Below are 22,070 nucleotides of genomic sequence, written 5' to 3'. Positions count from 1 at the left end.
CAAAGTACCATTCTGCCACTGCTTGATAACAGGCCACAAATCAGTGCAAGGTAATCATTAAGCACACATTATTATTTTCCTAATTAGTTTTTAAAAGCATTAGGTTTCCTGGGGCTTCTTCCCACTGAGCAATCATTTTATTTTGTTTATGTTGACAAACATGCAAGTCACAGGCTGTTTCTTTCATCATTCGACAAAGGCAAATGTTTGCCCTCTTCATGTGTCAGTTAAAGGAAAGAAAGCAATAGCATCCCCTTGCTTCCAGGTTTTCCTTTCCTGCCCAACCATCACAGTGAGAAAACTGTACTAAACACAATATTCTGCAGCTGCATTTTACTATCAAAGTTGTGCACTGTAAATGCATAGAGGTCTTATGTCACACCTTTAGAGAAAGATGGCTGTTAGTTCAGTGGCAGAGCACCTGCTTTGCATGCAGAAGGCTCCAAACTCAATTTCTGGCATCTCCACATAGGGCTGGGCAAGATCCCTGTCTGAGACCCTAGAGAGCTGCTGCCAGTCAGTGCAAACAATACTGAGCTAGGTGGGACAATGGTCTGCCTCAGGGTAAGGCAGCTTCCTATGATGCTAAGGAAACATTAGATTCTTGGACAGTGTAGGACATTCAGGGTCTCAGCATCACATGCATTTTTTCCTCCTGCATGAAGTTTAATCTCTATGTGGGGGAGAGAAAAAATAATGTATGCTGTGGCCTTCAACCTCAATGAAACTGAATGACAATTCTAACATTCCTAATACAGGGTTGAGCTTACTAGCTGCATTCCTGGGTAGCCACATATGCATTGCCAAAAAAACAGGAAAGGAATAACCAAATAAAAAGTTAAAAGAGAATACAGGTTTGGGCAACATATATGTGCATCCTTAGAAATAATTATTATACACTAAATAAAAATACAGTACATCTCACCAGAGTGGTGAATTCCAAGAGACCTATGTGCATGCTCAGGCCCCATCTGCACTATACATTTAAAGCAGTGGCCTCACCCTATAGAATCCTGGGAACTGTAGTTTCTTAAGGGAGCTGAGTGTCGTTAGGAGACCTCTATTCCCCTCACAGAGCTACAATTCCCAGAATTCCCTGGGAAGACAGACTGTTTAAAGTGATATGATACTGCTTTAAATGTATAATGCCATGGGACCTCAGTCTGCTATCCAGGTGCAGTTGACGGGCAATTTCAAGGTCCTCTGCTCTCCTTATGGTTGTCTTTCAATTAAACTTCAAATATCTATTCAAAAGGACAGCCCCTAAGTTTGGCTGGCCTTTACCAGAGACTAAGCCTTTAGGAATATAGAAAACTGCCTTATACTAAGTCAGAACATTGGTATATCTAGCTCAGAAATTGACTGGAAGCAGCTCTCCAGGGTTTAACATAAGAACATAAAAGAGCCCTGTTGGATCAGGCCAATGGCCCATCTAGCCCAGCATCCTGTTCTCACAGTGGCCAACCAGATGCCTGTCGGAAGCCCAAAAGCAGGACCTTAGCACAAGAGTATTGTTCCCTTCTGTGCTTTGCAGCAACTGGTATTCAGAAGTCTCTGCATCCTGTATCTACTTATGTTCTTCTTCTCGTCTTATCACAGCCTTATCCAATCCTGTTTCTGTTAGAATGCTATTATGTCACACTTACATCATCTTTTCAAAGTAGATAGCAGGAAAAGCATCTCCTCCTATTGCCTTAGAAGCCCACAAAGACAATATTTGCATGACTCTTGCTTTATTCTTTTCTGATTCTGCTGTAATAAAGAAGGAGAAACTTGTGGATTTCTTCTGGGACAAGATTCACAAGCTACAGAAGCTGTTGGAGACTCAAGACATCACACTGGCTTAGGTTTGGCTTAGACTTTCATAGGGATGGAAAGATCTGTCAATTTCAGTTCTCTCAGTTTCTCATTTTCCAGTCTTAAATTCAGTTCTCCACATTTCTGCATCAATTCATAATTTTTTTTAAAAAAAAATCCTCATGAAAATTTCCCAGCATTGTAGTGCTAATTTCTTCTAATAAACACATTTTTGTATGCCATTTCAACTAATGTACACATTTTTGCTAGCATTTTCTCCTAATACAGCACACATTTTCATATGTTATTGTCACTTATATATTCATTTTCCCCAAATATATGCATTTTTATAAACTTCGCTTGATTGGAGCACTGCATCACAATATTCAGATAAGTGTGACTTATGAAGTATGGCTAGGACTGGGGAGGGCAGCTGTGAGAGAACTAGAAAAGGTCCTCAAATGAAAAATGTATCACAGAACACTAAAGTCAGGATCATTCAGACCATGGCATTCCTGATCTCTATGTATGGATGTGAAAGTTGGACAACAAAAAAAGAAGATAAGAGAAAAATCAATTCATTTGAAATGTGGTGTTGGAAGAGAGCTTTGCGGATAAAGACAAATAATTGGGTGTCAGAACAGATTAAACCAGAACCGACACTAGAAGCTAAAATTATGAAACTGGGGTTATCATACTTTGGATACATAAATGGAAGACATGATTCACTAGAAAAGACAATAATGCTGGGAAAAACAGAAGGGAGTAGAAAAAGAGGAAGTCCAAACAAGAGATGGACTGATTCCATAAAGGAAGCCACAGACCTGAACTTACAAGATCTGAACAGGGTGGTTCATGACAGATGCTACTGGAGGTCACTGATTCATAGGGTTGCCATAAGTCATAATTGACTTGAAGGCACATAACAAATGAAATATGGCTGTGTTTTGGTTCTCATGTTGTTTCAGAATGTACAAATCTGATCAATTCAGCTTTAAATGTGAACTGAATTGAATTTCTCCCCCATCCCTAGCTACAGCTCATGTTTCACAAGGAGAGAACTTATCTACAAGTCCAAGTTTGGGTGGCATGCTTAGACAAACCTTGGTTTAGCTCAGAGCATCCCAGCACGTCCCAACTTCCTGCAAAGCAGCTGGAAGATGCACAATTGCGCAGTCTCTGTAAGTCATGCAAATCAGGCCATAAGTGTTGCTCTGTATTCCAACTATGACTTCATTCTACACTAACTCAACTTTTATAGATATTTTACTTAGAAGCTAATTATTTAGAAGCGTGTTCATTTTGATTCTAGTTAGAAATTACCTCTTGTGAACATTCTTGTACATACATGGCCACATAGGCCAAACTAGTCTATGGATCAATTTATGATAGAGCCAACACCATGCCATATATATTTTCACACAGATTCAAAGTTATAGTCAAACATGAGCTGACAGGAGACAGCATTTTGAAAATAACTAACATTACCAGTTTCGGTAAGCAGTGCAAATCTCCTGTAATTAAGGATTATGAAAAACTGAGTTTTTAAGTACATGTGGCCTTTTTTGCTATTGCCCATTTTTTTCCTAGGAGATAATAATGATAGCCTTTCATAACTTCCACTGCAATTTTTTTAATTATGTACTTAATGTTAAAGGTTAATTGGTGGCGTTTGCACGTATATTGTTTTTACTGGCACTTAAAATGCACTATAAGTAAATGGACCCCTCCCCTTACAGTCAGCATCTTTATCTTCTCTGTTGTCTTCAGTTTAAAAATATTAAAAAGGGGAGCAAATAAAATAAACACAGGAGGCCTGAATGTGGCAGGAGAGGGGAAAATGCCTACAGAATTGTTATTAGCTGTTTCTAGAGATGAGGGAGAAATTCAATTTAAAGCTGACTCTATCGAATTCACACTTTCCAAAACAATATACAAACCATCCTTTGAAATTTGCACTTCTCCAAATTTTGCAATGCAGTTCTCCAAGCAGTATTTACAAAAATGCATACATTAGGGGAAAGTATGCATAAAAAAGAATGTATTAGTGAAAATAACATACAACAATGCATTACATTAAGAGAAATTGCTTGCATAAGGTATACATTAGTTAAAATGTATAGAAAAGTGTTTATTAGGACAAATTTGCACTAAAATGCTGAAGAATTTTAAAAAACACAAATCCTGCAGAAATGTGGAGAACTGGATTTTTAAGACTGGAAAAATGAAAGAACTGAAAATGACAGATCCACCCATTTCTAGCTGTTCGTCATACTTCACGTCAAACCTGTATGTGTGAGGTGGGAGGGGGAGAGAGAATTCCTCTTTAATCTTTTTGTCTGCAGTTCAGAAAGGTCTCAAAATACAGTCAAGCTGAGGTAATCTATATCCAGTGATTTCATATCTATTTTTAGTATAATATCCCAATATTTTTGAATTTTTGAACATTCCCCAAAATTTATAGACAGTCAACCTTGTTATGGCTGCATTGCCTCATAAACCACATGTTATTTTATTAAATTATCTGAAAGATGTAGTTATAGATACAGACTTGGAAATGATAACTTTACTAACACTGACAAAAATTGAAATTGCAAAACATTGGAAGCAATCTAGATCACCATCAGTTATTGACTGGTTTAACAGAATTTGATCAAAATTACATATTAAGACAAAAAAAAGGCAAATAAATATATAGAAAACTGGGCAATTTTTATTATTTTTGGAACCAAATTTATCAGGAGAATATCTGTCCGTACAAATTATTTTCTGTGCTTTGACTTATCCAATATATGTAATTGAGTTGATGCTTTTAACAATATGCTTCTTATTTTGTATCATTATCTTTTCTTATGTATATATACAAGATGAACAAGTTGTATGTGTAAAAAATCCCTTTTTTCCTCCCTTTTTCTTTTTTCTTTTCTTCACTGTATTTTTTCTTTTCCTTCATAAAGATTATTTAATTTAAAAAAATAAAAATACAGTTACACTGAAAATACACTTTCAACTCAGCAGTGTTTCAGTGCTTCATTGTCAAGGAAGCCAGTCCCCTATTCATTTGGAGGTGGGCTAATCCTCAGATACCTTGAGTCTCTCTTCCTCCCTCCCCCCGTTCCCTTTTCTTTTCTTTCTTTCTTTTTTTTAAAAAAGCCTGCTTTGAATTTGTCTATCTTGGAGAGAGGTAGAAGCTAATAGAGAATTTGCTTTCTTTTATTCTCGCTCTAGCAGCCAGAACTCCCTGAGAGACACCTTTCATGGGTTGTTTCCATCTCCTGTTTGCTGGCATCACAGAGTCCTGCCTCCCTGTGCTTACCATCAACATCACATGTGTGAGGCTGATGGAATAAGTGATCTGAATCAGCCATCAGAACAAGCAGAGGCGTTAGTACATCAAGAGCAGTGAAGAAAAGGGGGTGGCATTTTTTTAAAAAAACCCTGCCAAGCATCAGCTGAGGCCTTTAAATCTTGATTTTGCACATCTGCAGGAGCATCAAGAGAAATCACTATGCATGAGAAGCACCCTATTTATAACACTCTCATCCTGTTTCCTATGCAGTGTGAAGCTGTATAGGGATAAGCTTTCTCACCAAAGGATGCTTTTACCGATTCACTGTATCACGCTTGCTGAAGGCCAACCTGGAATCTTGAGGCAAGCAGAAAATATTTTTGTTTCACAAAAGACCTCCACCCAAAATGGCAATAACAACATTTATATTCTAAAAACATATTTACCTTATTTAAAATGTGTTATTGCAGAGGAGGCGATCAAGTGATAACGCCAAAAATATTACATAAAAATAACCTGTTTCATCCATTTTCTCATTCAGCAGCAACCAGTTATTGCAGTGCTTTCAGCAGGCAGTTGCTAAATTGAATTTCTTATATTACAGTGTATGAGATTTCAGCTGTCAGATTTATATATATATATATATAATATACATGCTTAAATGTGTATTGCTCTTTATGTATGCGACTACAGATAGATGTATGGGTAGACAGACAGAGATACATATATGAAAATATATTAATATAACTATTATGTGAAAATTATAGCAGGCTAAATAATTTTGTATAGTTTTTTTAAAAAAAAATCCTACCCCTATATACAAGCATAGGGTTTTGGATCCAACATTTCTTGTACTTGCAAAAGGCAACATCACTAAATTTTTCTGATTTCTCCATCCCTTGACCCTCAGGAGTGGTTTCTAGGGTCACAGGGGGCTATAGTGGGGCAGGCAGACAAACCCCTTTGTGCAAGCTGAATTTTTCTTGCTTTTCTCTAGATCCAGCCCAATGAATTCCAGCTAGAGGCTTGTTCACAAGTTACACTGAACACAGGTACAAGCTGTCCCTACACTCAGACAAGCATTTGTGTGAAAGAATGTACACTAATTGACATGCACAGCTCAATTATTTCTGTAAGGTACACAGTTTGTACACTTGTTGGATGTAGCATGTGAACACACCTTAGAACGTGTCTCTTTGATTCAAACGCCCCAATCAGTTTCCATGGATGTGGAAGATTCTTTTGCTTTGCATCATTCTTTTGCTGTGCAAGATTCTTTTGCTGTGCCTGACATTGATTTTATGCCTTCTATGTTAAATCTTACCTTTGTAGTCCCTTTAGTACCAATCCCTCTATATATGTATATATGTGTGTGTGTGTATATATATATTGTGTTTTATGTGTTTTATGTATTTTAATTGTATTTTATGTATTTTAATTTATTTTAATGTTTTTGTGATTTTACTGTTTTTATTATGTACATGTTTGATTTTATTTTTGTAAGCCGCCCTGAGTGCCCTATTATAGGGTAGAAGGGCGGGATAGAAATATTTTAAATAAATAAAATAAATAAATAAAATCATAGTACCCAACAAATTCTAAAACTGACCAATGAGACCAAAGAAGAAGATTTACATCCCACCCTTTTCCCCAAAAGAAGCCTAGGATATGACTAGCTCAATTAATCAATTAAAGGTGCATATAGCCATACCTTTAAAAAGGTTGGATGTGTCCATTTTAACTTCCTCTCACATCTGCATGATAAGCAACAGTCATATATGCATTGAATACAAAGTGATTACAGTGCACCCCTATATATGTCTACTCAGAAGTAAGTCTCATTAAGTTCAATGGGGCTTGCTCCTAGGTAAGCAAGAGTCTGCAGTCTTATACTTACTTGGGAGTAAGCTCCTCTGAACTCAATGGTATTTTCTTTTTAATAGACTTGAACAAAATTGCGCTTTGCAGTTTTGTCTCTCCCCAAATGCTTGAGGTGGGCTATAAATATTTTATATAGTATAAATATAAAATACATATTTTGGCTACTGTTTGAAATGCCACTTATTTATGCATTTAAGAGTTTATTCTGTTCCCTATTGTTAAGGGACAGGAAATGACCTCAACTGCTGTTTTAACGTTGAAAAACTGTACTACAGAGGGTGATGGTGGATATGTGATGTTACTGGCACCAGCCAATCAGCACTCTGTACAACCAGCTTCTACTGCAAATTGGCAAAACTGGTTTCCTCTGAGCTTGTTCAGAGAAAAACAGTTTTCCTGAGCTTGATCTGACCAAAACACCATGAGTACACTTCCACAGCGGCTCCTCTTTTCTCTGTTAGTTGCCCAAATTACATAAAGGATCTTCCTATGACATCCCCTGCCCACGACATGTTAAATAAATGCATGAGGCCATGCCTGCTGGCCATGCCTCTCAACATCAGTGCACTGGGTGCTAATCTACACAGCAGACACGCATTCAGCATTAAGGGCCTATATCCATAAAGCTGCATGGGCTTATGGCTCTTACCTGTGATTAGGAGCCCTAGTCCAATTCTCATCCGCAAGGTAGAACCCTTTGCACTATAATGAGTGCATAGCTAGTCACTTTAATGATTATTTGTATTGTTTTTAATAGTGTTTTTATTGTTGTATACCACCCTGATATTACTTTAATAAATGAAATACTTTACTAAATTAATATAATTCTTAAGAACTACTTTTACCTATGCAAACGATCAAGCAGTAGCATTAGCTTCAGATGTCCTGATCTGCATCCGGCATGGGCTTGAAGGCAGGGCCTTCTCCACTGTGGTGTCAACATATGGAACTGCCACCCAAGGGAGGTCCCGCTGGTTTCATCTGTCCTCACTTCCTTATGAGCAGAAAAAATCCCAGTGCTTTCAGTGGGCTTTTGGGGGCTGATTATTATATATTATAATAGGTGCTGATTATAATATTTTAAATTTTGATTGATTGATAATGTTGCTAAATTGTGTTTATATATTTTTTAAAAAATTGTAGGGATATTGATTTATATTTTATTAGCCACTCTAGTATATTTCTGAATAAAAAAGTGGAATAGCATACTTTGGAATCTGTTTATGCATATCATAAGACTGGGCACATCATTACATAAGAACTTTGAAATGGAATATAGCAATGATTATTCCAAAACATGACTTGAAGCTGACAATTTGTATGTATAATGATGGAATAACAGGCTGACATGTATTATACTAGTCAATATTTAGGTTCAGGGTATAAAGCTATTTTATATTCAGGGCAGAAAAGAAAGTACAGGCATACCCCGCTTAGAGTAGCTTCACTTAAAGAAGCCTCGCTATAAAGTACATGCTCCATACTCCACCATACCCCTCTTAAAGTATGCGCGCTTTGTAATAACGGACACTTTATTGGCATGGCGCTGCTGCCATCTAGTGGTGATTGTGTGCAGTACAAGTGAAGATAATTGCTTCACTTTAAGTACATTTTCACTTAAAGTACACTCTCCGGTCCCATTGCGTACGTTAAAGCGGGGTATGCCTGTACTTCACACAGGACATAGTTAAACTATGGAATTTGCTCCCACAGGAAGTAGTAACAGCCACTAATTTGGATATCTTTACAAGAGAATAAGGCAAGTTCATGGAGGATAAGGCTATCAATGGCTAGTAGGCACAAATGGCAATGTTCTACCTCCACTGTCAGAAATGGTATGCCTCTGAATTAGGGTTGCCAGGTCAGAAGCAACCCAAACCCTGAGATTTGAGGGGCGGGCCCTAGTGATGTCACGGGGCGGGCCCAAGTGATGCCATTAAGCATGATACATTAAGCATCAATCACAGTTGCTTGGAGCACACAATTAAAAAATATATCTGACTGGAAATTAAGATAGAAATCTTAGCTAAAAGATGAAGCCTGGGTAGCAAACATTTAATCTAGCCTACTTGCTTTCAGCAAGAAGGGTTAAGTGCCTTCAGGCCAGGCCAGTCATCAGAAGGACACTGTAGGGACAAAGGAGCCTAGTGTTGTGGAGATGTTAGATGGGAGCTTTGTGGGGTAAAGATGGATGCTCCTGAAGGCTGCAATGCTAAACACATTTACTAAGGGATTAAGCCCCATAGAACTCAACAGGACTGACTTCTAGTAGATATAGTTTGGATTGTGCTGTTGGTAAACGTTGACTAGGGTTCCTCTACAAAGACATCCATATCCAAGCAGGGTTGGCAACCCCCTGCCTGGAATGCCCTGCCCTTATCTTTTAACATGGCTGCTCCAAACATCTTTACAGATTTGACCCTTCACTTCAGAAAGAGGTCTGAAAAACGAGTAAGAGTAAGAAGTATCTTTTAAAATTGTTCTTTTCAATTCACTCTTGAATGAACATCATACCTAGGGCAGATCCACACCATTCCTTTAAAGCACATTCAACACCCATTTGAAGCACATGAATCCCACCACAGAATCATGGGAACTGCAGTTTGTTAAGAGTGGTGAGAACTATAACTGTGAGGGGGAAATGACACTTCCCAGGATTTTTAGGGGACGTTGTGCGCTTTAAATGCGAGTTGGATGTGCTTTAAACGTATAATAATAATAAAATAAAATTTTATTTATCAGACGCCCATCTGTCTGACTTAACGGACACTCTGGGCGACGTACAATATAAAATACAATCTCAACATATACATAACCATCACAGTATTAATATCATCTAACAAACCATCCTACACTAACACAGTATAAAACCTAACCCACCCCAGAGATCCCATAGGCCTGCCTGAAGAGCCAGGTCTTTAAGGCTCGGCGAAAAGTCAACAGGGAGGGGGCATGCCGAAGGTCAAAGGGAAGTATGTTCCAGAGGGTGGGGGCCATGATCGAAAAAGCCCTCTCCCTGGTCCGCACCAACCTAGCTGCCTTAGTCGGTGGGACCGAGAGAAGGTCCTGTGAGGCTGATCTTGTTTGGCGGCATAATTGGTGATACTGGAGGCGTTCCTTCAGATAAACTGGGCCGGAACCGTATAGGGTTTTAAAGGTTAATACCAACACCTTGAATTGGGTCCGGTATACAACTGGTAACCAGTGTAACTCAATCAGCACTGGGGTGATATGATCACGGCGGCGGGTCTGCTTTATTAAGTGCGCCGCCGCATTTTGTACCAGCTGGAGTTTCCGGACCGTCTTCAAGGGTAACCCCACGTAGAGTGCATTACAGTAGTCTAATCGAGAGGAGATCAGGGCATGTATTACTCCTGGGAGCAGATGTATGGGAAGATAGGGTCACAGCCTCTGTACTAGATGAAGTTGGTACCAGGCTGCCCGGCTCACTGCAGAAACCTGAGCCTCCATAGACAGCTGGGAGTCCAAGATGATCCCGAGACTGCGGACCTGGTCCTTCAGGGGCAATCTCACCCCATTAAGTATCAGGTCTAAATCACCCAACCTTCTCTTGTCCCCCACCAGCAACACCTCGGTCTTGTCGGGGTTCAGCTTCAGCCTGTTCTCTCCCATCCATCCACTTACGGACTCCAGGCAGTTGGACAAGGTATCCACAGCCAACTCTGGTGAGGATTTAAATGAGAGATAGAGCTGCGTGTCATCTGCATATTGGTGACACTGCAGCCCAAAACTCCTGATGATGGCTCCCAGAGGTTTCATATAAATGTTGAATAGCATGGGGGAGAGGATAGAACCCTGTGGCACACCACAGTTGAGGGGCCAAGGGTCTGAAACCTCATCCCCCAACGCTACCCGTTGATATCTGCCGGAGAGATAGGAACGGAACCACCATAAAACAGTGCCTCCTATTCCCAATCCCTCCAGGCGACTCAACAGGATACCGTGGTCGACGGTATCGAAAGCCGCTGAGAGGTCCAGGAGGACGAGGAAGGTATGTTCTCCCCTATCCACGCCCTCCTCATATCATCCACCAGAGCGACCAAGGCTGTTTCAGTTCCGTGTCCAGTCCTGAAGCCCGACCGGAAAGGATCTAAATAATCTGCTTCCTCCAAGTGTGTCTGTAGCTGCTTGGCCACCACACGCTCAATCACCTTGCCCAAGAACGGTAAATTGGAGACTGGGCGAAAGTTGTTTAAGTCTTGGGGATCCAAGGAGGGTTTTTTCAGAATAGGTCTTATCACTGCCTCCTTGAAGGCTAATGGCATTGCACCCTCCTCCAAGGACGCATTTACCATTGCCTTAATCCCTTTGCCCAGTCTCTCTTTACAGCTCATAACGAGCCATGAAGGGCAAGGATCAAGTAAGCAAGTGGTTGGTTTCACAGTAGAGAGCACCTTGTCCACTTCATCAGAAAGAAGAGGCTGAAACCGGTCCCAGCAAATCGGCCTGCAACTGGCCGCCTCTGGACCACTACTTGTAGCCACAACGTACAGAATCTTGCCCTATAGGCGCTCGATTTTATCGGCAAAGTGTTTAACAAATATGTCACAGGAGGCTTTTGATTGTTCCATAGGTTCCTGCGCAACTGGACCGACCAGGCTTTGGACCACCTGGAACAACCTCCTGGGACAGCACTCTGCTGATGCAATAGAGACAGCAAAGAATTGCCTCTTTGCTGCCTTTGTTGCCCGCTGGTAGGCCGCTATTGCCGCTCTAACCAGTGTCTGATCGCCTTCAGCGCACGATTTCCACCATCGGCGCTCTAGTCGTCTCACTTCCTGTCTCAGACTGCATAACCGTGGTGTATACCAGGGTGCAGTCTGAGTTCTATTCAGGGGGAGAGGACGTTTCGGTGCCACCCGGTCTATTGCCCTAGTGATCTCCCTGTTCCACTCCATCACCATGGTTTCGACCGGGTGGCCTTCAGTTAGCTCCAAATCACCCAGCGCATTCAGGAATCCAGTGGGCTCCATCATGCGTCTGGGGCGGACCATCCTAATAGGTCCTTGTCCCCTGCGGAGGGTATGCGGCACAGAGAGATCCAATTTTACCAGGTAGTGGTCTGACCATGACACAGGGCTAGAAGAGACAGTCTCCATCTTCAGTTCACTTCCCTTCTCTCCTGAGACAAATACAAGGTCAATGGTATGACCGGCTACATGGGTGGGACCCATATTACTTAGGTGCAGTTCCCATGAAGTCATGGTTTCAATGAAATCCCGAGGGGCTCCAGTGAGAGCGGCCTCGGCATGCACGTTGAAATCCCCCAAAACCAATAAGTCCGGGGTAAACAACCGTACACCCGCAACCACCTCGAGCACCTCGGTCAGGGAGTCTGCCGTGCAGCGGGGTGGGCGGTACACCAGCAGAATTCCTAAACTGCCCTTTGGTCCCAACCTCCAGTACATACAATCAACAAACTTGGTCTCGTGGAGAGGAGGTCTGGCGAAAACCAAGGACTCTCGGTAAATAACTGCCACTCCCCCTCCCCGCCTACCAATCCTCGGCTGCTGTGCATATTGGAAACCCGCTGGGCACATGGCCTCAAGTATAGGAGCCGAGGCCTCATCCAGCCACGTCTCCGTAATGCACACCAGGTCTGCATGCTCATCCAGAATAAGATCGTGGATGAGCGATGTTTTCTGAACTACAGATCTGGCGTTACATAACAGCAGTCGGAGGTTGGATGGAGTCTTACATCCCCCAGTTATCTTCTGGTTTTGGGCAGGCCCGAAACAAGGGATGGGTACAATACATCTATCCCTTGTTCCCCTAACCTGGCGTGGCCTGCCACCTGCGCCCTTCCAGGATCTGCCGCCAAGCCTCACAATGCCGTGGCTCCCCACATTATTCCCCTCCGGCTTACACATGTCCCCCCCGTCTGCCGATCAGGCAGGCCCCCCACCCCTAAAATTAAATTAAAATTAAAATAAAAAATAAAAATAGCCTCCATCTTCCTTGATCCAGATGATCCACTTAATAAATTTTGCCTGCACGTAAATTGTTTTAATTAATTTTTCAAAATGGAAATGAGCTATAAACTGTAGTGGGTGACCATGAGCTATTCACCATCTCTCAGCCTATCTGCCCCTCAGGATGAAAACAATGGAGAACCATGACCACCCCAAGCCATACTTAAAATGTAAAGGAAGTATTGTACAATCATAGTGTGAAATCAGATACTTATTGGGACACAGTATGACAATATTTATATAAGCATGACTATCAAATATGTTTATTATTTATACAACCTGTAAAGATATTTATAGTGCAATCCTATGTCTGTTTACTCAGAAGCAAGTTCCGATGTATTCAGTGGGGCTTACTTAACCAGGGAAAACTGTACCCTGAAATGATAAGGAACTTGTTCTTTTAACAAGCCTTTTAAGTTGAGACCTTATCCCAGTCTGTGTCTGTGTTAGAATTGCTTTTTAATATGTTTTTAAACCTTTTCTTTTTTAAAAAAAAAAAATGTTTTTAAATCTTTTAAAAATGTTTTTAAAGATGCTTTGTTTTAATATATTTTAAAGTCTGTTTTTATGATTTTTAAAGTATTTTTAGTGCTTTTGTTTGCCGCCCTGAGCTCCTACTGGGAGGAAGGGCAGGATATAAATCAAATAATAAATAAATAAAAATAAATAAATAAACTTCATTCACTCAACCCAAAATTCAGAATCATGCCACTTTAAGCTGTTTTGCAACAGTTTATACTTGTTTTATGGTTATTGGTTTTTAAAGTGATTTATTTCTTATTGTGAGCTGCCTTGGTTTCCAATCACCAACCCTACCTCACAGGGTTGTTGGAAAGGACACACACACACAGAGAGATGTAAAAATACACCCCATATAATCCTAACCATGTCTACTCAAAAGTAAGTCCTAATGGAGTAGTGGATTAAATACTTCCATATTTCATAGCCCAGGGTCTGACTCTTGGACAGAAGAGGAAAAAAACTTTAATCCATATTACTTACACAAACTGCAAAATCTGAAAGCCTCCATTTTCTGAAGTTGGAATTAAGCTTAGGCATGCCTGGATCAAGAAGTCACAACCTGGCTTCATTTATTGGCTACAATCCTGAAAGGGCGGGGTTAGAGCCAGAGCTTGAACAAGTTACTTTTTTAAACTACAACTCCCATCAGCCCCAGCCAGCATGGCCACTGGATTGGGCTGATGGGAGTTGTAGTTAGAGCTAGGAGCTGTTCTAAACATCTGTAAAACAGATTTAACAGTCTCGAGGGGGCGGGTGACGTTTTGGAGTATATCTCGGGAACCAGACCACCAAGAAACTTAATTTTTTTTTAATTGAAGCTGAGAGTCTGGAGATTAAGGGGCACTAGCCTGAGAGCCAGAGGGCCCCCAAAAAACCATCGGAAAACCGAAGATCTGGTAACCCTACTCTGAATAACAATTGCTGGGAATTACAGGGGGGAGATCACTGTTGCACTCAAGTTGTGTTTGCAAGCCTCTCATGGGCATTTGGCTATGTACCTGCTCCGTCATGGGGAGTGCACCCCTATTCAGGGAAGCCAATTGTCCACTTTTTTGGACATGGGAACCAGTTACCCACAGTGCCTCTGTCTTGAGAAGATTCAAGGTCAGGTTATTTTCCCTCATCCATTCCACCATTGCATCCAGGCATCAGTTCAGGGCCCACACAGCCTCTCCTGATTCAGATGTTGTGAAGAAATAGAGCTGCATGTCATCAGCATACTGATGCCACTAGAGTTGCCAGGTGTCCAGTTTTCACCAGATTTTTGGGGTCCTCTCCAGGCCTGCGGGTTAATCACCTTAATTCCTGGACTCCCAGCTTTCATTTTACAAAAATTAAGTTTCTAGCTGGTCTGGTTCACAAGATACAGTATACACCAAAACTTCAGCTGTCCCCCTCCCCACAACTTCTGTTTAATGGGCTTGTAGCTGGCTGCTCTAACACTACCCTTTCAGGGTTGTAGCCAATAAGTGAAGTCAGGGTTGTGATTTGTTGACCTCCTAGCAGTAGTTAGACCTCACTGCAAGGCCAGAAAACTTATTTTTTTCCTGCTTATCTGAAAATCATATAAATTGAGTAAGTATATAGCTTTCAGTCTTTTTCTCTCTTGTGTGCAGGAGTTAAACAAGTTTAAATTTTTCTGGGCTGTTGAAGAGGGGAGTATTTTGAAACCCTTCCCAATATGGAGCTTTAATCAGCATTCTGCTGTAACTGCAGCCCCCAGGTCAGGTTGTGCTGCATGGGGATTTCTGTAACCTTGGTTGACTGGCTGCCAGGATTTTTTTAGTTTTGGTTTTTGGTTAGGAATCCTGACTGGTTGTGGGATGCTGAGTTTTCTGCCTTACTCATAGGAATCTTGTTGTGGTTTGTATGGTATTACATTTAGGAAATCTTCACTGTCTTTTGTTCTTTTTCTATTTGCATTTCATTTAATCTCACTCCCTTACATCCATAGAAGCAACAACAGTGGTTCCGTGTGCTCAGCTCAACCCTCTTAAACCCACTGTTGATGCACCTTGTTGGTTGCATGACAGTTTGTTTCTTGCCAAATAGTGGTAAAAGAGAATTCACATCTGTGGCTGCAATTGTTGTTCCCAAGCTGTTGCCTGTGAAGGTATATCAAACCATGTGTGTTTTCTCTTGTCAATTATTACTCACTGGAATTGGGTTGGCTGTCAAAGTGAGTTTATCGCAGCCCACAGGGTAGACAGAAAAGGCTAGAAAATCTTCTTATTTTTACTCATTTCTCAGACCTCTTTCTAAAGTGAAGGGTCAAATCTGTAAAGATGTTTGGAGCAGCCACATTAAAAGGTAGGGGCAAGGCATTCCAGGCAGGGAGTTGCCAACACTGCTTGGATATGGATATTTTTGCAGAGGATCCCTAGTCAAGCTTTACCAACAACACAATCCAAACCATATATACTGAGAATTAAGTCCCACTGAGTTCTATGGGGTTTAGTCCCTTAGTAAGTGTTTTTAGAATTGCAGCCTTCAAGGGCATCCATCTTTACTCCTGAGTGCTCCCATCTAACATCTCCACAATACTAGGTTCCTTTCTTCCTACAATGGACTTCTGGTGACTGACCTGGCCTAAGGTCACTTCAACCCTTCTTGCCAGAAGCAAATAGAAATCTTAACTAAACATAGAGCCTGAGTAGGGAACATTTAATCTAGCCTATTTGCTAGACAGTTGTTTGGAGCATACCACTCAAACAAAAACATTTCTCTGACTGGAAATTAAGATAGAAATCTTAACTGAAGATGGACCCTGAATAGGGACATTTCTTTCTAAGTGTGAACACATGAAGGGAAGGAATTAACATCATGCCTGCTGCCCCTGACATCCACACATTAATCAGTAGGCCTGGATGAGTCTACATACATAGAAGTTATAGGAACATTGGCTCTCTCTGCATGATCAGAAAGCCTGCAAAAAACAGTGTTCCATGCCATGCAAACTGACCAACACTTACCTTCCTACACACAGTTGCACATGTGTATAGGCCTTCAGATGAATGCATGGAGGTTAGAAAAGGGGCCATTGAACACACAATCCCAATCCCATCCCCTCTGCACATTCGTTGAACATCTGACAAGGGCTGGCATCTTCTTGTGAAGAGCATTTATTTTAGGAACATAGGAATCAGACCATCTAGCACAGTGTTGTTTACCCTGACTGGCAGCAGCCCTTCAGGGTTTCACATCAGTAGTAGATGTGCAGCACAATGGATGCCTGTATCCATTCAAATTGGTGGAGAAGATATATATATATATATATATATATATATAGTTGGTACATTGTTCACTCTTGGCCCATCCAAGCACAACCCTCTGATACTTCTATGCCTGTCCCTTGCTATTGCCAGAATATTTTGTTTGTTTAAAAATATATATTTATATTATATATTTTCTCTTGGGACCATTGCCAGGGTGGGGCCAGGGTATATACTGATCTACCTGGAGCACTGATTATCCCATCTAAGCATTTTGTTTGCTTTGATAACAGGCTTTTACACAGAGCTTGGAAGTAACTAGTTTCAAATAACAAGTTACTTGTAATTTATTACTTTTTTGAGTAACGGGTGGGTAACTTCGTTACATTTTGTTGGTAATAGAACGAGTAGTAATGTCATTACTTTTGAGCTGTAACTGGAATGTTTCCAGTGTTACTTTTGGGCATTACTTGGGGGGAACAGGGGAAGTCTTCTGCTCCTCTGATTTGTGGATAAAAATCATGTGTTTCAAATTCGGCTTCTGTACAGCGTCGCTCTTTCCTCGTGCTCTATGGGTGCTTAGGAGGCAACAAGGGAGGAGGTGGAGAGTGAGACGGGATGGAGTGGAGAAAACAATTGCTTAACAATGGACAGGAGTGGAGAGAGAAAAGAGCCGGAGAGCAAGGAGGCAGCAGGGGGTCATCAGCAAAATGGACATGAAGAACTGGCTGTGGAGGTGAGAGACGATTTGTGTGTGTTTGGCGTGCAAAGCATGAATGTGTATACATGCACGTGTGTGCATGGGGCGCACAAAGCTCCAGCAGTGGCTTCTGCCTCCCTCTCTTACCAGTGGAGAGACGCGCACAGAGCCAAAAGCACGGCTTCAGGTTGAGCGAGGGGCAGGCAGAAGCTGGCAGTTTTCTTTCCTGCCCCTCCTTTCCCTAACAAGCAGAATGTGTCTTCGTCTTGTGAGGAAGATATTCCCTGGAAGCTCTTTTGTGCAAATCTTTCTCCCCATGGCAAATGCAAAGAATTCCGAACAACCATTTGTTAAAATGATTGCATAGCTGACTTGCAGTACAATATATACAAGTCTACTAGAAGTAAGTCTCTTTATGTTTAATGGTGCTTACTCCCAGGTAAATCAAATTGGGTATAGGATTGTACTAATTAGGCAATATAAGGACTGGATGAAGCTGTACCAATTTGCGGGGGGGCCCCAGAAAAAATATGTCCCTTTATAGTACAATGATGCATCAATCTGGTTAAGGCAAGTAAAATGTGATGCATGTAATACAAGGACTACCCTGCAATCCAGTACTTGTCTACTCAGAAGTAAATCCCATTGGGTTTAATGGGACTTACTCCCAGGCAAGTGTGTATTGAGTACCTGGAAGTAATTCCCATTGAACCCAATAAAGCTTACTTCTGAATAGACACATATTGGATTGCAGCCTTAGTTTCCTTTTCCCCCCATTTTAATTCTGCCTTCTGTATGTTCGCAACATCCTTGTGAGGTAGGTTAGGCTGAGAGTTAGGGACTGGCCCAAGGCAATAAATAAGCAAAAACAATGATGAGTCAGGATCCGAGATTCTGTTATGCCATTCTGTTAATCTTACAGATTAAAAAATTATTTTACTACCCTCGGTGTGTGTACGTGCTGGTTTTTATGTTGTTTTAGGCTACCTAGAAATGCAGCAGCCAAGGCCAGCATATTGTAGGCAATTTTTAAAGAAAGTAACTAAAATGTAATTGTAGTGATTACTTTTAAGTAAAAGTAAAGTAATCAGTTATTTTCAGAGCAATTGCAATTGTAAGGTAACTACTGCTTTTGGGGGCCATGTAACTGTAACTGTAATTTATTACTTTTTAAAAGTAATCTTCCAAGCTCTGCTTTTACATTTGTGACAAGCCAGCTTCCATCGAAAGACTGAGGGAATGATAGTACTTCAAACTCCATGCACCTAATCTGTCCTGCCCACTCCAAATCCTCCTGGTTTATGGTGGATTTTTCTACTTAACTGTCATGCTCAAAACTATCATGCTCAACTGACTCTAAGGGAGGGAGGGAGACTTCCTCCTTTAGCTATTATGTCTGTGAGCGTGTTCCAAGGAGATAAGAGACTTTTTTAAAAAAAATTAAGGATAGTGTCTATGATAAGCAGGTGAAAATGTCTAAACTTAACATCTGTTCATATTCAGCTTATAAATTTCTTACACTACACATCATTGAGCTTCCAGAGTGTCGCTATTTTTGGGTGGGATTCAATCGCATACCAGGAAATTCAGATTGCACCATTAAAGTTGATTGGGAGGTGTTGCGCAACAAACCCTCTTCCCTCAAACATCAGACTTTCTGCAAGAAGAAACACAATGGGAAAATGCACTGGAAAGTGTAGGACAGCACTTGCCCGACGCAACATTGTGTAGCCTCCCCACAAACCAATCAGGGTGAATGCTCAGTAAATAGCTGATGTCGTTCAATCTCCCTGCAAACAAATCAGGATGAATGCTCAACAAACAGATTGTTTGGAAGCAAGCTAAAATACACAGGATGGTATCCAACTAAGTCATACTCGAAACAGACCCATGACAGCTTAAGGCAATTTATTTCTCTGAGTATGAGCTAGCTGCCTACTGCCCTCAGGCCAATTTGGCTTGGTGACAGAATTCCAGAAGTTTCTGTAGGTTGGGGGAAATCTCAGACTTTGCTCTTTTTTTCTTTGAAGCTCCCAAGTTGGGAATGTGATACCCCACCTATGAAGGAAGGCTAGTATTGCCTTGATTTCTTCTCTTCTCTAGATGCAACACTAAATAGGGATGGGGGAGAAATTTGACTCACTTGCATTTAAAAATGAACCTACCAAACACTTCCCAAAACAATATGCGAACTGAAACATAGCCATATTTCAAATTTCACATATCTCCAGATTTTGCAGTGCAGTTCTCCAGCCTTGTAATGCATACAAAAATACATATACTAGAGTAAAGTGTGCATATAAATGCATATATTAGTGAAAGTCACATACAAAATGTGTTACATTAGGAAAAAGTGCTTTGCAAAAAAATGTATATATTAGGCAAATTACATACAAAAATGTGTATATAGCTGATAGCTTATTTTATAACATATTTTAAATATTATAACATTTATTTTATCAAACTGAATTCTTTATTTCATTTGTGATTTGTGTGTGAATGGACACTGAACTGTGCTTGTAATGTTATATTGATGTGCTTTTTTTTCTTTTGTGTTGTGAGCCACTTTGAGTGCATTTATGCAGAAAAGCAACATACAAATTGAATAATAATAATAATAATAATAATAGGAGAAATACACGCTAAAATGCTGAGAATTTTTTTTTAAAAAAAAAGAATGACAAACTGATGTGGAAATGAACTTAAGACTGGGAAAATGAGAACCAGTGAGAAACAGAAATTGACAGATTCACCCATCCCTACCTTTAATTTTTTTTTTAAGAAAACCTAATTCCAAGAAGAAGAATAGACACACATTTTTAACCCTTCCTCTCTTCAATAATACTGATTGTGTTTTAGGCTTTGCACAGCACAGTCAATGAGTTAAGAAGAAAATTCCTAGGCTGCTCTACATCACTGGCGATAGTGTTTCTCTACAATCCATTAATCTTCTCACCCTCCTTTTCACCCTCCTTTTCATTGAAAAGATGCAAGGTCATCAAAAATTCTCTGTACTGACTCAGTGAAAAGTACAGTGTATTGCTTTCTCTGAGGGAATTATTGTTCTCACTGCTGCAGCCTGTCTCCTGGCTGTGAGGAGCTGCATTCGGTTTCCACTTCAGTGCAATACATCTCTTTTCCATTAAAAGCACCATTTGTACAAACATCCTTTTATTACTTATCAAATGTTTTGCCAGTAAAAACAGAACAGAACAAAAAATGCAGAGTTTGGTAGAAAAATCCACTGCAGAAGAAATCTCCAGCGAGGTTGCAGGGTGAGAGTGACCTGATCCAGAAGGGTCCTGCATTTAATGAATAGCAAAATAGGACAATTGTGTTTGGCAAGCAATATTAAGAGCTCTGTGTCATTGGAAAGGGAGCACAGATGTATACAGGGAAATCAACTGACTGCAGAGTTGTCTGTTTGGTTTTCTGCATGGCCATATAGTTTGTTTATTTCTCTTACTTGGGTTTGTGTATTTTAAAGAAATGAGCTCTTTGTAGATACTAGTCAAAGGACAAGATAGTAAGGAAATTTCTTGCCATTTCATTTGTGCATGCAAATCTGGCACAGGATGTCTATGCAGTAGAGATGTGTGCACTGCAGTTAGAGACGTGGCACGTGGCTTGGGAGAGGAAATTATGCCTTCATTTTCTCTGCTTCTTGCAACTGATGGTGGTGGTGGGAGATAAATACTATAAACCTGTGTGCGATACAGATTATGGGAACTTCTGGCCTGTTTCTTCAGACATAACGGTGGTAGGCATAGGAAAGGCACAGCTAACACAGGTGGAGTGAGAATACAGAGAGAGTCAACAATGCAGCAGTAGAATGTCAAAACTGTAAATATGTTGTTTCAGAAGCTTCTGTCGTGCTTAGCATCAAAGCACGTTTTACAAATACAGAAATAGGGTATTGGGTGCAAATTGTCACGTGCTGCTTTTATTTGCAAAATCAAGATGCATCTATATGGATATGCTAGCTCAGTGTCTTGCCTCAATAATAGACTAGATGAGAGGCAATACATTGAAACTTAATCCAGATAAGATTGAGGCACTGTTAGTGGGTGGGTCCCTAAACTGGATGAATGGGATGTGGCCTCCTCCTGATGGGGTCACACTCCCTCTGAAGGAGCAGGTACACAGCTTGGGAGTACTCCTGGATTCATTACTGTCACTTGAGGCTCAAGGGGCCTCGGTGGCATGGAGTACCTTTCATCAGCTTTGGCTGGTGGCCCAGCTGCACCCGTATCTGGACAGGGATAGCCTAACCTCTGTTGTCTATACTCTCATAACCTCTGGGTTAGACTACTGCAATGCGTTGTACGTGGAGATGCCTTTTAAGGCAGTTTGGAAATTGCAGCTAGTGCAGAATTTAGCAGTCAGATTGTTGATCAAGATAAATTGGTCTGAACAAATAATACCAATTCTGGCACAGTTGCAGTGGCTACAAATTAGTTTCTGGGCTCAATTCAAAGTGCTGGTTTTGACCTGTAAAGCCTTATGCAGCTCCCCAATACCTCAAGGACCACCTCTTTCCATATGATCCAGCCTGGACCCTGCAATCATAATCAGAGGCCCTCCTTGGTGTGCCCCCTCCATGGGAGGTTTGGAGGGTGGCAACATGAGAAAAGGCATTTTCAATTATCGCCCCCTGGCTGTGAAACACTCTCCCC

The sequence above is a fragment of the Rhineura floridana genome, chromosome 1 (assembly GCF_030035675.1).
Source record: "Rhineura floridana isolate rRhiFlo1 chromosome 1, rRhiFlo1.hap2, whole genome shotgun sequence".
NCBI classification, from domain to species: Eukaryota; Metazoa; Chordata; class Lepidosauria; order Squamata; family Rhineuridae; genus Rhineura; species Rhineura floridana.
The sequence above is the reverse complement of the archived record's forward strand: the minus strand, read 5'-3'. Positions refer to the sequence as shown.